Source organism: Canis lupus, chromosome 5, assembly GCF_048164855.1.
Source record: "Canis lupus baileyi chromosome 5, mCanLup2.hap1, whole genome shotgun sequence".
NCBI classification, from domain to species: domain Eukaryota; kingdom Metazoa; phylum Chordata; class Mammalia; order Carnivora; family Canidae; genus Canis; species Canis lupus.
In genome coordinates, this window is record NC_132842.1 from 76,551,308 (window position 1) to 76,568,849 (window position 17,542).

Consider the following 17,542-nt stretch of genomic DNA (forward strand, 5'->3'; position numbering starts at 1 on the left):
ATCCATGCATACGATGAAATATTATTCAGCCTTAAAAAGGGGAGAAATTCTGACATGCTACAACATGGATGAACCTTGAGGATATAGCATGGAGTGAAACAAGTCAGTCACAGAAAGGCAAATACCATGTGATCCCATTTATTATTTTTTTTAAGGATTTTATTTTTTAAGTAATCTCTACACCCAGTGTGGGGCTCGCACTCATATCCTTGAGATCCAGAGTCACATGCTCCTCTGATGGAGCTGGCCAGGCGCCCCAGTGTGATCTCACTTACGAGGGGTACTCAGGGTAGTCAGATTCAGAGAGCCAAAAAGTCGAATGGAGGGGGACCTGGCCAGCTCCGTTGGAGGAGCAAGCAACTCTTGATCTCAAGGATGTGAGTGTGAGCCCAACGTTGGGTGTAGAGATTATTTAAAAATAAATCTTAAAAAAAAAAAAAGATTCAAATGGAGGGTGCCAGGGGCTGTGGGGGAGGGGAGTGGGGACAGAGTTTCAGTTTCATGAGATGAAAAGGTTTGGAGATGGATGGTGGTGAGAGCTGCACACTTATGAGTATCTTGAATATCACTGAACTGTACACCTAAAAATGGTTAAGATGGTACATTTATTGTACTTCGCCACAATAAAACAAAAATGGAAAAAAAGGGGCAAAAGAAACCAACTTGCATAATTGGCTTTTTTTTTTTTTATCCTCACCACAATCTACAAGGTAGATGCATATACCCACTCTACACTTGATCTTCGCCAAAAGGCCGAGAAGCGATAGCTGTATCCACTCTACAGGAAGGAAAGCTGAGGTCAGAAGAGGGAAGAGTCACCAGGGAATCAGGGACAGCCAGATCTGGGACCAGGTCTGTCAGGCTCCAAAGCCCATATTGTTGTTCTGCCTGCACCCAGCAGCTCTCTATTCTGGAGAATAGAGAGCATCGGCTTAGGAGAAGAGGGCCTCGTGTGCATGTGTGTGTGTGTGTGTGTGTGTGTGTGTGTGAGTGTGTGTGCCCAAGTGCACACAAAGAGCTTGGATGGAGGCCTAAGGCAGAATGGTTCAAACTGCAGGTACATGAGTGCCCGAGTGGAGGTGAGTAGCTGGGGTGAGGTCAACTGTGGCATGAGGAGAAGCCTGGCCTGGCTCCTTCCTCCCCGCCCCCGACTCCCCAGATGAGAAAATCGAGGACCTGTGTCTTACCCAGGCCTCCACGATGCAGGGAGGCTGAGGAAAGAAGGAAGGAGGACCCAGGTTGCCCTCAGTCGCCACCCCTCCCTGCCCCCTCCACTCCCCCAGGGCCACACCCCCACCCCCACCCCCAGGCTCGGCCTGGTCTTCTGCCTTACAGGTGGGAGTGACTCAGGCTGGGGACCTGCTCTGGTGGCCATGGGCCCTGGACCACAACGGAGCTCTGGGCCTCTCAGCTGTGATGTCAGTGGGCCCTTCCTTCCTCCCACATCTGCTTGAAAGGTCACCTATTTTAAACTCTGTCTCACCCCACCCTGTCCCTTCCCCCCAAAAAAGGATGACTTTTTCTAACCTATGTCAACCGTTCAGTTCAATATCCAAACAGCTTTCTGGGCTGGTGCCCATCACCAAGGCCTCCACTGGCAGAGAACCCCAGGCCCTGCAGAGTCCCCAGGCTGCAGAAGCCCACACCACCCGCTTTTCTTTTAGTAGACAATTTCCTGCGGATCTGCTGCATGCCAAGCACTGTCCTAGGCCCCCAGGGGTAGATCCCTGCCTTCCCGGAGCTTATGTTCTCATAGAGGCAAACAGACAACAAATAAAGAAGTCAACAAATATAGCAACAAGATAATTTCTAAATATGACTGGTGCAGTAGAGAAAGCAAAACAGGCCAGAAGATAGTGGTTGAGTGGCTACCAAGAGTGGTTAAGGAAGGCTTCTCGGAGGAGGTGACAAAGATGTAAGGGAGAAAATCCCAAGGAGAGGGAAAAGCAATTGCAAAGGCCTTAAGGTGAGAATGGATAGGAATGTTAGCAATTTTCCAGGTGGGGTTCCCCAACCAACAGTGTCACCTGGGAATTAGTCAAAAATGTAAATTCTGGAGCTCTTGGCTGGCTCCAAAGAAGAGTATGTGACTCTTGATCTCGGGGTTGTGAGTTTGAGCCCCACGTGGGGTGTAGAGATTACGTAAAAATAAATAAATAACTAAATAGATAAACAAATAAAATGTAAATCCTTGGGACCCATCCCAGATCTACCAGACGCTTCTGGGGGTGGAACCCAGTAAGCTGGGTTTTTAACAAGTCCTCCAGGTGATTTTGATGCACCTTCAAGTTTGAGGGTCACCGGGGTAGAGGTCAGGAAGACAGCTGTGTGTGGCTGGAGTGTGGTGCTGGGGAGAGGGCAAGCCACCCCTCGGCCTCATTCTTGCTTTTCCCGTTCCCTTGCCTCACCTCATGGCCCACTCTAGGCAAAGCTGAAAGCTCTTCCAAGGCCCCTCACTGCACTCTGGGGGAAATCACACCTTTCAGCCTGGCTTGTGAGAGAGGCCCCCCAATATCTACTTCCAGCCTCATCCTTCACCCTTCTCCCTCTCAAATCTTACGCTCCCAAATAAAGCTGTTGTTCTACTTCTCCCTACTGTTCCCTTGGTCAATATACTCAATAGAATAGTCGTCATCTACTTCATTTAGCTATAATTTTCTCCCAGCCTTCAAAACATAACTCAGGACTCATCTCTTTCAGGAAGGCCTCCCCGATTGCCTAATCAGGGTGAGGGACTCCTCTCAGCTTCCTCACCAGCCAGCCTCCACGCTTCCCCGTCATTGTGTTCATCACGAAGATTTGATATTATCTGCAGGTAGAAGATTTGTTTTGTTTTTTAATTTCCAGATTTATTGAAGTATAACTGACATACACATAACATTGTATTAGTTTCGGGTGTACAGTATGATTTGATATATGTATATATTGTGAAGTAATCACCACGATACATTTAGTTAACACCCATTACCTCACGTAGTGACAAATGTTTTTCCTTAATGAGAAGGCTTAAGATCTACTCTCTTGGCAACTTTCTTTTTTTTTTAATATTTTATTTATTTATTCATGAGAGATACAGAGAGAGAAAGGCAGAGACACAGGCAGAGGGAGAAGCAGGCTCCATGCAGGGAGCCCGATGTGGGACTTGATCCCGGGTCTCCAGGATCATGCCCTGGGCCAAAGGCAGGCGCTAAACTGCTGAGCCACCCAGGGATCCCTCTTGGCAACTTTCAAAAACACAATACAGTTTTATAAACTATAGTCACCGTGCTGTACATGATCTCCCCAGAACTTACTTATAACTGGAAGTTTGTACCTTTTGACCACCTTCACTCAATTTGCTCCACCGCCAGGTTGTTTTTCCCTTTTTATTTTTTTAAGATTTTATTTATTTATTTGACCGATAGCACAAGCAGGTGGAGCAGCAAAGGGAGAAGGAGAAGCAGGCTCTCTGCTGAGTAGGGAGCCCGATGCAGGGCTCAATTGCAGACCTAAGCTGAAGGCAGGTGCTTAACCAACTGAATGACCCGGGGAACCTCCCCAAGTTATTTTTTTAAATGAATTATTTTCTTTTTTTCTTTTTATGTTTTAAAGAGTTTATTTATTTATTCATGAGAGATGCATACAGAGAGAGAGAGGCGGAGACACAGGTAGAGGGAGAAGCAGGCTCCATGCAGGGAGCCCGATGTGGGACTCGATCCCGGGTCTCCAGGATCACGCCCTGAGCTGAAGGCGGCGCTAAACTGCTGAGCCACCCAGGCTGCCCTAAATGAATTCTTTTCTATTTAATGACATAGATAATATGTGAACATATTCTTATTTAAAATTTTTTTGAACATACAGATACAGTAAAAGACCTTTTTTTAAATTTTTTTTTTTTTTTTAGTAAAAGACCTTTGTGATGCAGTTTGGGATCTATTCTTTTCTACATTTTTCTGGGCACTGCACATATACACACAGACCTACAGAAGCTTAAGATTCATTTTGTGTATTTTTCCCCCACGTGTCAATGGAATAATTTGGGTGAGTATTGTTTCAAAATTTGTTTTCTTGACTTACCAATGTCTTGGAGGCCATGTATGTCAGAACTCGGAGACCTACCTGACTATTTAACTCCCATACGGTATTCCAAAGGATGATGTATTGTCATTTTTCATCATTCTTCAAATGCATTAATCATATTTCTTGCTTTCTGCATGTAATGATGCTTTGACGCCCTGAGATCTTTCTAATCCTAGAGAAACCACCTTTCCTAGGGCTCACTAATTACTAGAGATAGTAGACAAGTTGCCTGAGAACCCATCTTTCGTGTACAAATCAACCAATCCAGAACCACACTCCCAACCACCCTACCTAACTCTCGCACACTAAGTCAATATTCCCCCTGCCCTAAATCACCCCAGGGCTAGGCACTGGACCACTAGACACCACCTGCTAGCCCAAAGCTTGCCAACATTGGCTAAGTTCAAATTTACCTACCCTAGCTTGCCCATTCCTTTCCAAGGAAACTACAACCAAGGTTCTGTGCCCTATTCTCCCCTCACTCCTTCCACCTCCTGACCGACCCTAGTGCTTCCCTGTGTGGCCTTGTGTGGTGTGGATTGCCCCTCCTCTTTGGAATTATAAGTAGTAAAACTTCTTTCAATGGCACTGGCTTCACTGTGTTGGCACCCACTCATCTCTAGAAATTAAGCCCCAGGTACAATCAAAACACTGAATGATAGACATTTAGAGGTTTCAGTTTCTCATGGTTACAGGAAAAGCTGCCATGATCATCTTTATAAATGCCTCTTTGTACAGATGAGTGAATATTTCTGCAGGAGGTGGAGCTGCCAGGTAATAATTAGCTAATTACTCCTTGATCTCCATGAGCAATGCCCCTCCAAACCCGGCCCCTGCTCCCCTGGCCTGTCCATTCCACAGCTATTGCATCCCAGAATGAATGAGACTCAAAATAATAGGGGTGGCTCCTGGAAAGGCTTGGTGAGTGCCAAAGACCCTCCACAGTATACAACATCTCCCCTGCTACCAGTCCTCCCTGTCTCCTGAACTTCCTTCCATTTGAAACTTAGCATCACCTGGTCAAGAGAGATTTCCCCTGGAAAGTAGAACATATCAGCCAGAAAGTCAGTGTGAGCTCTCTCAGAATCATGTCACATGGACAGAACATGAGGAGCTTCCGGGCTGGTCAATGCCTGGGGATTTGGGGAGCATGACATGCCTGCGGAGGATGCAGAAGCTCCATGCCCCTTCTCACATACCTCGCCACACATCTCTTCCATCCTGGTTCCAGAATTATATCCTTTTATAATAAACCAGTGATTCATTGATAATGTTGACCCTGCTTACTGGAAGGCAATGGGCTTCCCGAAGCTTCACTGCTGGGACTCCTGTGGGTGAGGCCAGCTGCGGGGCCTCTCCTCTTCAGCCTACACAGAGCTGCACCATTCAGACATGCCCTGCCACTGAGCTCTGGTGACACTGGCCCATCCAAGTGAGCCTGTGCATTACATCTCTTTGGCTTAAGATATTTAAATATCTCCCTATCTCCCAACCCACTCTAAAGTCTTCATTAAAACATCAAGAAGGAAGGACGGAAGGAAGGAAGGAAGGAAGGAAGGAAGGAAGGAAGGAAGGAAGGAAGGTCGGTCATGGTTTTGGGGTCAGAAGACCCAAACAAGTCACTTTGCCTTTCTGAGTTTTGGTTTCCTCACCTCCAGAATATATATAATTCACATAATAATAAAATAATGTGTATAAAGTCCCTCACCCCTAGGTATGTTAAAAACAAAAGCAAAACAAAAACAAGGCATGCCCTGTGTTCTCTACATGCCCCTCCAGACCAGCCCTCCCTTCTGTGCCCAGGGAAGTGCCTGGGCTTCTCTGCTGTCTGGTTTCCACTTGGGTTTGGCCAGTGGAAGCACCAGCAGAAGACCGGTGTTGAAAGGAAGAGAGGGGTTGGGTACTTATTGCCCTGGCTCCCTCCTCCCCACTAGCTGGGCTGACTGTGCAGAGCTCTACCTAAGGCCACAGTTGGTTTCTTACACCTACCATTCGCCCCTCCAGGCTAACAGAGGCCAGGGCTTCCTGCTGTTGCTGGCCCTGGGTGCACCTCCATCCCTTGACCCTACCAACCCCTTTAGAGATTAAAGCCCTTCATTAAACTCTCTCTCCAGGTGCCCCTTCTGGCAGGCCATCTGTTTCCTGCTGGAACGGTGACTGATGCAAGGAGCAAGTTTCCCTGTTATTATCAAGGTGTTCTCTCCATCTGTCCCTCCCCACCCTGCTGCAGAAAGAAAGTCCCTGTATCCCTAAATGCTTTGGTGCCCTAAACCTCTTCCTGAGTTTTATAAGATCGGAGTTTTGTCTGCCCAGCCCTCTTCCTACCAGCCCAGGTGTCCAGGCTCTGGGACCCTGACTCACACCAGTAAACCCATCTGGGACCAGCGGATATACCAGTATCTTCGCTGATCCTGAGAGCTAGGAGGTCAGTGGCTCTGCAGGCTCTCCTTCAGGCATTAGTAGTAATAATAGCAGTCACCGGGTACTAAGTGCCTATTATATGAACAGGTCCTGTAACTAGAACTTTCATTCATTCAGCAAATATTTAGTCACTGATGCCAGGTACCATTCAAAGCCCTGGGGATATAGCAATGAACACACACACAAGGATGCTGCCCTCTTGGAGCCCTTAGGACACGGGCTTCTGTTGTCCTAGTTATTCCCTGACGAAGGATGTTGAGGTCCAGAAACTTGCCAAAGGCACTCAGCTGGTAAGTGGCTGAGCCAGAATCTGAACCCAGAACCACCCGCCAGGAGCCATCATCTCCAAAAAATACAGGAGGATCAGGACCTCCTGTTGGGACGTGCAAAACCCCAACTCTCAGAGAGAGAGGACCTGGGAGGAGGGTGCTCTGGGCTCGGGTGGTGGGGGGTCAGGGGGGACATGGGGCTCCCATCTGTATTCCAGACGCCTGCCGTGACTAAAACATAGGGTCGGGGCCCCGGGATGACACAACCAGGGAAGGACGCTCTGTGAAATGGTGCTCCTAGCTATTACTTGTTTGTAATTTCCTTCTTGACGTAACATTTGTGAGTCATGGTCTCAGAACTTGTCTAGTTTCACAATCCGCATAGAGGATTGCAGACACTGTCATGACTCCTGCCAGCACATTCATTTTTCTTCGTTTGGGACCTCAGGGATTGATTTTGGAAGGTTGGTGGGAGCAAGGCAAGAAAAGGTAAGTGCAAAACTTCGTGTGCCCCTCCAGGGCCGGTTGCGCCATGGGTCCGGAATGGCTAAACATCTGGCCAGAGCTTCCTCTCCCCAAACACAAGCAGACATCCATTTAGTCGAGCACCGACTGTGGGCAGACCATGGATGAGGCAAAGGTGGGCGATGGTTAAAACCACAGGCTTCAGGGATCCCTGGGTGGCGCAGCGGTTTAGCGCCTGCCTTTGGCCCAGGGCGCGATCCTGGACACCCGGGATCGAATCCCACGTCGGGCTCCCAGTGCGTGGAGCCTGCTTCTGTCTCTGCCTCTCTCTCTCTCTCTCTGTGACTATCATAAATAAATAAAAATTAAAAAAAAAAAACCACAGGCTTCAGATCGACTGGATTCAAGTTCCAGATCAAGCACCTTCAGGCAGGGCAGTTCACCCCCCTAAGCCTCAGTTTCCTTACTTGTAGAATAGGGGAAACGATAGTGCCTACCTGACAAGGTTGCTATGAGGATTAAACAGAGCAGCACATCTAAATGTTTGGAAGAGGATGTGGCGTGTTGCAGGTGTGCGTGCCACGTGAAGCATGAGTACCATCAGCAAACACAAGTCGGGAACAAACACGTGAACGTGTGCACGTCACATGTGTGTATTTATAGTAATAACTGAACTGTACTGCAGGTGGACACTGGGGTAATCACTCTTCTGCCTTCCTGCTGCGCTCTGGCATTTACGCAGCACACTTGGCAATCACAGAGAATCACCAGCGTTAATCCTCTCGGTCCTCACCTCTCTGCGGTCTCCGTTCAAATATTGCCCCTTTAGAGGATCCTGTCCAATCGCCCAATCTAACTAGAAACGTTTCTACGCCATTGCCCCTTCTCTTCCTACCATAGAACTTACTCTGATATATTCCCATTGACTTACCTGTTCCGTGTTTAGGATCGGCCCCTGCCACACAAATGTTAAGTTTCCAGAAGAAAGGGAGTCTGACATCCTGGTCCTGCCTCAATTCCCAAAGCAAAGTATGATGCCCGGCATATAGTAGGTGCTTTGAATGTTAGTTCAAAGAACAACTTATAAAACAAAACAAAACAAAACAAACAAAAACACAACAACAACTTATATGGGCAGCCCGGGTGGCTCAGCGGTTTAGCTCCATCTTCAACCCAGGGCCTGATCCTGGAGACCCCAGATCGAGTCCCACGTCAGGCTCCCTGCATGGAGCCTGCTTCTCCCTCTGCCTGTGTCTCTGCCTGCCTCTCTTTCTGTGTGTGTGTCTCTCATGAATAAGTGAAAAAAAGAAAGAAAGAAAGAAAAAAAAAGAACAACTTATACATTCCACCTTCCCAGGAGTTGTTTTCCTAATCCCTGCTTTCCCAGGGGAAGGTGATGAAGCTCTCCAGCAGGCTGGTTGCATGTGTAGCCTCAAGCATGCCGGGGGTGAGGGGGGGAAACGGTCACTGACTTGGCCTCACCTTGCACCTGAGCTGTGCCCGGGAGAGTGGAGGGATGCGGTGGTGATTGTCAGGTGCGGGGATCAGGGCCATCTGCCCGCACCCTCTGCTGGCACCCTGGCTCCCAGTTCTAGCCCTGATTCACGAGGAGAGCATGGAGGGGCTGCTGCTTCTCACTTGGCCTGTTTTTTATCTAGAAAACAAAAAGGGTAGAATAGAACCGGAGGGCTTGCTTTTTGGTTTCTTTCAAACTGAGATATGATTCACATACCATGAAGGATCAAAGGGTTTTTTTTTTTTTAACTTTCTTTTGCCACAAAATCTTTTCTTCAGAAATTAAGCTTTATAAGTAGATCCAATACGTAAACAAGATGGAAATGAGGGTGCTTCAGAACCTGGCCTGCTTAGCATACCCCTTGCTCCCACCATGCCGCCCCCTCCCCACCCTCAGTGGCCTCGGAGCCATTTCAGTAGGATCCCAGGGCTCGGAGGAACCCGGTTTGACAACCACTGGACAGGAGTCGCTCTTTAGGGTCCCTCCAAGGTGCAGAAGCCCTAGGGAGCGGCGAGGGGCCCTGCTCTCCCAATTTGCAGATGTGAGTTGTTCCTTGAGCTGCGGTCCAGCTGCCTCCCAAGGGTCATGAGAAAGAAGGCAAGGGCAGGCCCAGGGCGCAGGAAGCGTAGCCGGCCAGCTGGGAGGCAGGGACAGGCACTGGTACCGTGGCCTCCTGGATGGGCTGGTGACATCACAACCCCAGGAAGCAGCTGCCCGAGAGGCCCTCGCTGTCCCTCAGGCCCCCTCTGGGAAAATCAGCCACCAGCTGTTGCAGTCCTTTCTCACTCGCTTGCTGCTCTGGACTGTCCCCTCCTGAACCTTCATCTCCAGCGGTGGCGGCGGCGGCCACTTCCTCTCGTGAAGGACCTACTGTGCACCGAGCGGCACCGCCCTTATAGCACGCGCGATCCGGGTCCTCACATCCATGTTATGAAGTAGGGACCCGCACCATCCCCATTTTACAGATGCCAAACTCAAGGCTCAGAGGGCAAGACAGATGGCAGAAGGCAAACTCCAGAGTCAGGATTTGAATCTGGTTCTGGCTGACTCACCCTATGCTCTCATTGTCAGGTTCAAAGCAGAAAAATGCAGGGTGCAAGGTGAGATCGTAAATTCCAAACCCAGCTTTTTTTTTTTTTTTAAGATTTTATTTATTTATTCACGAGAGACACACAGAGAGAGGGGCAGAAACACAGGCAGAGGGAGAAGCAGGCTCCATGCAGGGAGCCCGATGTGGGGCTCGATCCCCGGTCTCCAGGATCACGCCCTGGGCTGAAGGCGGCGCTAAACCGCTGAGCTACCCGGGCTGCCCATCTTTTCTTTTCTTTTTTTTTTTAAAGATTTGTATTTACTTATTTGAGAGAAAGAGAGGAGGCGGGGAGCACAGGGGGAGAGGCAGAGGGAGAGGGAGAAGCAGCCACCTCTTGGAGCAGAGAGCCTCATGCGGGGCTCCATCCCAGACCCTGGGATCATGACTTGAGCAGAAGGAAGATGCATAACAGACTGAGCCCCCTAGGCGCCCCCCAGGCGCCCCCCACCCCATTGGTTTCTTTTCTTAATGAGTGTTCCTGGCCTATTACCCAGGCTGTCTTAGGATGCCTGGAAAGGGCTTACCACACTGCTTGGCATTCTCTACACATGTTAGCTATACGTGAAAGACTACACTTAATCATGATGAAAAAATAAAATAAAATGGGGAAAAAAGAGGTTAGTTGTAACTATGACTCTCTCCATTTTGCACAGAAAGAACCCGAGGCTCAGAAGAGCAGAGTCATCCATCAAGACCACAGAACAGGTAGGTGCCAAAGCCGGAGGGTGGGACCCCAGAGTTGAGGCTGCTTCCATTAAGCCCTGAATTTCGGGACGCCTGGGTGGCTCAGTGATTCAGCATCTGCCTTTGGCTCAGGGTGTGATCCCGGGGCCCGGTACTCGTGGGGCTCCTCACGGGGGGCCTGCTTCTCCCTCCGCCTGTGTCTCTGCCTCTCTCTCTCTCTGTGTCTCTCATGAATAAATAAATAAAATCTTTAAGAAAACAAATAAGCCCTGAATTTCTTAGCTAAGATTATCCCCCACTCACACCCCGTATTAGTCTCCTTGGACTGCTGTACCAAAGGACCACAAAGTTGGTGGTTTAAAACAATAGAAATGGATTCTCTCACAGTTCTGGAGGCCAGCAGTTGAAAAGCAAGGTCTCAGCAGGGTTGGTTTCCTCTGAAGACTCTGAGAAAGAATCCTCACTTCCAGCTTGTGGTGGCTGCCAGCATTGGTACCGTTCCTTGTCTTTGGGCCCCACGATTCCAATCTTTGCCTCGGTCTTCACTAGCCCTTCTTCTCTCTATGTTTCTGGGTCTCAGATCTCTCATTTCCTGTATAAGGACACCGGTCCTTGGATTTAGGGTTCACCCTAAGTATAGGATGATCCTGGTTTTTTTGTTTTTGTTTTTTTAAGATTTTATTTATTCATGAGAGACACATACAGAGAGAGAGGCAGAGACACAGGCAGAGGGAGAAGCAGGCTCCATGCAGGGAGCCTGACATGGGACTCGATCCGGGGTCTCCAGGATCACGCCCTGGGCCAAAAGCAGTGCTAAACCACTGAGCCACCCGGGCTGCCAGGATGATTCTGTTTTGAGAGCCTTAATTACATCTCTAAATAGCCTATTTCCAACTAGAGTCACATTCGCAGGTACCAGGGTTAGAATTTGGACATATCTTCTGGGGGGGACATAGTTCAACACACTACATCACCACTACTCCTCTAGTTCAGCAAATCACTGAGCACCAACAATGTGCCAGCCTTCAACCCACCAGGCATGTTACATTCATGGTCTAGGGGGAGAGGCAGACAGACACACATAATGGTGGGATTTTTTTTTTTTTTAAGATTTCACTTATTTATTCATGAGAGACACACACACACAGAGGCAGAGACACAGGCAGAGGGAGAAGCGGCTCCATGCAGGGAGCCGATGTGGGACTTGATCCCGGGACTCCAGGATCACGCCCTGGGCCAAAGGCAGGCCTAAACCCCTGAGCCACCCACGCATCCCATGGTGGGATGGTTTTTAAATTAAGCATACAAATAAAGACTATGAACCACAAAAGAAAGCAAGTAATAATGTCTGGAATGGAATGAAGAAGAAGGGAACATGGTATGTGTCCTATCAATCAATAGATATTTAGGGGCGCCTGGGTGGCTCAGTCAGTTGGGTGTCTGTCTTTTTGGCTCAGGACGTGATCCCAGAGTGTCGGGATGGAGCCCCGCATCGGGCTCCCTGCTCTGCGGGGAGCCTGTTTCTCCTCCTCCCCCTGCCTGCAGCTCCCTCTGCTTGTACTGTCTCTCTTTGCCAAATAAATAGATGAAATCTTAAAAAAAAATTTTTTTTAGCAGGATATATTTATTAAACACCATGTACAAGATTCCTAGGGAAAAAATATATGTCTGAAGACAAGCAACACAGAACTGAAGAATGAGCCTGAACCTTAGCTTTGGAGGCAGAAAGACCACAAAGGCAGGCTTTAACCTATCTGTGCCTCTGTTTTCTCACTTGTAAAATGGGGATACTAACAGCACTTGCCTCACAGTTATTACTGTATTGAAGTGAAATCATTCAAGCATTCAGTCAGCGAATATTTATTGTACATCTTCTATGGGCCAGGCATGTAATGTATAGTAAGGAGTTAACAAGATGCCTGACACCATAACCACTTAATGTCAGTCCTTATGCTCTTTGTCCTAATTCACAAGTTAGGTTAAAGTTTGGGACAGAAATACGTGAGAGGTCACAAGGCAGGACAGGCTAAAAGCCAAGAAGAGAGCACGAGATCTGTGCATTTAGGAATAGTGGGGACACAGCCAGGAGGTCTGCAAATGCTTCCTGGGGGAAACGGGCTTGGAATCAGACCCTGAAAGATAGATAAGAAGGGGAGGAGGGAAGACTCTCTGGGGCAACAGTGGCATGAAAGTAAGATCCGGGTGTGAGGAAATCGGTTGGTAAGAAAAGCAGGTTTGGGCTAGACCCTTCCTGCAGCATTCTGGGCTTTTGGGTGGGGGGCAGCTAGAGCACCAGTGAAAGAAATTTCTAAACCCAAAAGGAGCGATCAAGGGTAAGCACAGAGGAGACTGTACTTAACCATATCACAAGTGTTTGCATTTCTTTAAATTTTGCTCCAATGTTAGTATCACTTTTTCTGCAGGGCATTTCCTGCAGGGACTAGTTCCATACATTTCTAGTAATTTAGCTTGCGTGTCTTTCCTATTCAGCAAGGCTCCTTGAAGGCAGAGGCTGCCTCTTAGCCCAGTGCAACCCTGGTGTCCGGCTCAGCAAGCACTCAATAAGCATTTCGTTGAGTGAATAAATACTGCGATATTTCTGTTTTACGCAGGAGCGTGAAACTTTGGAGGGCATGCTAAAATTAACATTTCCTAACCTGGGGGCAAGTCATCTTGATCTGCACCATCGCCAAGCCAGGCAGGATTGTTTAGTTGGAGACAGCTACTAGACAGCTGGAATGACCAGCCTGGAATTTAGCAGGACAGAGCCATACAGAGGCCTTGCTAAACTAAACCTTACGAGCTCACATCGGTTGAGGTGGTGTTGCTTTAAACTCAGCCAACCAAAGGTAGATGCAAAAGACTTTCTTAAAACAAGCCAGCACCTTGAGACTTGAAACAGAACAGAAAGGGAATTCATAGGACTCAGCCTTGTCTCCTGGCTGGAGACCCTGAGATCTGGGGATGCTGGCTAGGCTCTGTGTTGAGATAAGAAATGCCAGCTTCTTTAAGGTTTATTTTGTTTTTGGAGCCACCAGATCCAGTGGGCGGATCATGCCTTGAAATAGAAGCATCTCGAAAAGCCTGTGAATCATTTCTTAGTGCCGGCCTGCAAGGTTTCATATCCTGTTCTCGGCATTACCTTGGGTGCTGTGAGCGTGTGTGCGCGCGTGTGTGTATTGTTTTCGGGGTTGTTTGCTTAGGATTTGGTTTTGAAACTTTTACTTTCTTTTAATAGCTTCTTTCTTTCTTTCTTTCTTTCTTTCTTTCTTTCTTTCTTTCTTTCTTTCTTTCTTTCTTTTTTTAAAGCTGGAAGAATTTTTCAAATGGTTTTTGCGGGAAAGTTCAAACCCTGGAATGACTAAGTCTCTGGAAGAATTTGGACTTTGTGAGGGGAATTTGTTGGTATTTGGTATGAATCACCCGGTCACTGATTTCTGCAGTGAGAAGATCTTTTGGAAAGCTTTTAGGTCAACCCCCCCCCCCCCCAGTTCACACATGGGAAACTGAGGCTCGGGGAGGTGAGGGGCCAAGGCCACACAGCATGTCAATGGAAGATAGGAGACTAGAATGTAGGTCTGACTCCCTGGAACCAGCTTCGAGTTTGCGAGAAGCTCTCATGCACACAGTCTACATTTAGGTGGGCACATCTTCAAGATCAATAAAGGAACAGAAAGAGAAAGAGGGTTCTGAAGTGTTGCAATTCAAAGAGTGTAGGTTTAGAAGGGGCAGAGAAGGGAATGAATGTGTGAAGGCATTCTGTATGCATTACCCAGTTTAATCCTCCCCAGATCCTATTAGAGCAGTGGTTCTCAACCAGGGTTGATTTTGCTCCCAGAGGACGTTTGGCAAGGTCTGAAGATGCTTTTGTTTGTCACAACTTCTGAAGCGGGTTTGCTACTGCATCTCTCAGGTAGGGGCCAGGGACGCCACTAAAATCCTATAACGCACAGGACAGCCCCCACAGCAAATGTCAGATGTCAGTAGTTCCGGGGCTGGGAAGCCCTGCTCTGATGAGGACACTGAAATCCGCTATCTCAATTTAACAGTTGAGAAAGCAGAGGCTCAGAAAGTATAGCCACTCATGGGGTCTTAGGCAAATTCCCTCACTTCTCTGTGCTTCATTTTCTCACATCTATAAGATGGAGCTAACACCACTTGTTACGATGTTTAAGCAAGTTAACATCTGTCAATCACTTAGAACAGTGCCTGGCATATATTATTATATGACTTGTTGCTAAAAAGGTAATAATAATGAAAATGGGCCAGCACACACAAAAAATAAGTGGAAGAATTATAATGAAAGTCTAGGGGTCACTTAAGGGCATGGGAGCTAGAAGATGGAAGAGCTTCTGGGGTGTGCAGAGCTTCTGGTGCTGTGCAGGGTTTTGTGAACAGGTGAGGCACGTGGCTGCCCAGGTGACATTTCCATCCTCGTGGCCATGAAGTTTTCCTTCCCAAAACTGCTACCTTAAATGCAACTTCATCTTTTTATGTTAAAATGATATGCACTGTTAAACATGAATACCTTGGGCAAGCCTGACACAGCGAGCCACTACGAGCCATCAGTAACTGCTCGTGATAGATTGGTTGACGAGTTCCTTCCCAGCAAGGCGGCTTGCCATTCCCCGCCAGCACCCCTGAACCACCAGTCATGCCCACACCCACCAGCACCAACCCCACATCCTGCCCCCACTTGCACCCCATATGAAGACCTCCTCCCGACCTTCCCACCTTCGGCTCTGACAGCCCTTTCACCCAGCCCGGGGCCCAGTCCCTGCTCATTTACTTTGGCCCTCTAATCCTGGCCTCAATCAAGGATCCTATTCCTCCCCTGGCGGCTGACACCTGCCAGCTCTCTGAGTGGTGACCATGGCCTGCCTGCTCAGCCCAAGTCTCTCAGGGCACTGGGATGGAAACCAGGCACAGATCTGGACTCTGGGATGGAAACCAGGCACGGATGTCTCCCCTCTGCCTGGGATCCACCTCACAAGCCCGTCCTTTACTACAACAGGTGACACTGACCGAGAATTTTAAGCTAAGTATCTCCTGTGCTTACAATAGTTCTCACCAGCTGTGCCCCACTCTCTCAATCCCAGATCTCACTGGGCTAAAATCAAGGTGTTCGCAGGTTCAGTGTTCCCTTCTGGAGGCTCTAGAAAAGGATCCATTTCCTTGCCTTTTCCACTGTCTAGAAGCCACTGACATTCCTTGGTTCATGGTCCATTCTTCCATTTTCAAAGCCAGCAGCATGGCACCTCTCTGACCCTGTTTCCATGTCATCTCTTTCTCTGACTCTCCCCTTCTGTCTCCCTCTTCCACTTTTAAGGACGCTTGTGATACATTGCACCCCAAAAATAATCTGGGATACCTTTCCTATTTTAAGATCAGCTGATTAGCGACCTTCTGCAACCTCAGTTTCCACGTGCCATGTAACAGAGCACATGCACAGGTTCCAGGGATGAGGATGCAGACATCTTTGGAGAGGTCATTAAACTGCTGGCCACATTAACCAGCAGAGAGTGGTGGGAACCATGACAATCCAGACAACACATCCTCCTCCTAATCCAGGGAGCTGCCCCAGCTGATTTCATCACACATGAATACAGGTTCACTATGGCTGGATCTACCGATATTTATTTACTTACTTACTTACTTACTTACTTACTTATTTATTTATTTATTTATTTATTTATTTATTTATTTATTTATTTATTTATTTTCTTCTTTTCTTTTTTAAAGATTTTATTTATTTATTCATATCAGACACACACACAGAGAGAGAGAGGAAGGCAGAGACACAGGCAGAGGGAGAAGCAGGCTCCATGCAGGGAGGCCGACGTGGGACTCAATCCCGGGTCTCCAGGATCACACCCCGGGCCGAAGGCGGTGCTAAACCGGCTGGGCCCCTGGGGCTGCCTTCTTTTTCTTTCTTTTTCCTTTTCCTTTTCCTTTTCCTTTTCCTTTTCCTTTTCCTTTTCCTTTCCTTTCTTTCCTTTCCTTTCTCTTTCTTTTAGAGTAGGCTCCATGCCCAGCATGGAGCCCAACATGGGGTTTGAGCTCATGACCCTGAGATCCAGATCTGAGCTGAGATCAAGAATTGGATGCTTAACCAACTAAGCCACCCAGGTGTCCCTGGGTCTACCAGCATTTCAAATGAATCTGGAAATTTAGTGTTTCAGGTGAAATTTTCCAATTTTGAAATAATTTGTTAAGGCCCCCTCAATTTTTTTTTTATGGGCTAGGTTTGGCCTGAGGCCACTCAGGTGTGACCTCCAGATCCACCTTCACCCTATCAGCTGTAGTGAGACAATGAGATGTTCTCTGGATTTACAGGCTCTGCAGGCTCTGGGGTATGAGGAACAAGCTGCGGTGGGAGGGAATGTGGTCAGGAGCATCGCGGGGTACCGGTGGGGATTCCTGGGGGGAAGTTTGGAGGGAGAGGGGACCAACCATTTCCCTAAGGGACCAACCATCACCTGCAGGAAGCAGTGATGCATCAAAGGGTACAGGAAATCAGGCAGAGGCTGACCTGAAGAAATCAACCAGAGTAAGGTAGGCTTTATGCCTCATGACTTCAGAACAAATTAAGCACACACTTTCTAATTTCAAAAGGTATCAGTTCTTCCCTTCCCCTTGAAAAAACTAGCAAGACTGGCAGGTTGGGGGATGGCAGGAATGGGGGGTGAGAAGGAGGCTTTTCACCGTGTGCCTTTTCATGCTTTCTGAATTTTGAGTCAGGTGTGTTCCCTATTTAAAACATTACATTGAGATCCTCTTATAAATTTAAAAATATTTCCATATACGATAGTTCATGTGAAAGGTATAAACATAAATATAGTTGTCATGGTGACTCTACTGCACTCCCATGAAGATGATATGTGTGACCTCATTGCAAACAGGTTTAGAAATGGTGAAATGGGGACGCCTAGGTGGCTCAGTGGTTCAGGGACCCCAGGATCAAGTTCCACATCAGGCTCCTCATGGGGAGTCTGCTTGTCCCTCTGCCTGTGTCTCTGCCTCTCTCTCATGTATCTC

General features: G+C 48.0%; 1 long non-coding RNA gene across 1 annotated transcript; it reads left to right on the top strand.

Annotated features, from left to right (window-relative positions):
- Window positions 1-7,131: 7,131 nt before the first annotated feature.
- LOC140633058 (uncharacterized) lies at window positions 7,132-14,140 on the top strand. Its single transcript, XR_012030698.1, has 3 exons — window positions 7,132-7,238; window positions 10,474-10,525; window positions 13,814-14,140. It is a non-coding gene; the product is annotated as an uncharacterized lncRNA (long non-coding RNA).
- The last annotated feature ends 3,402 nt before the right edge of the window (window positions 14,141-17,542 follow it).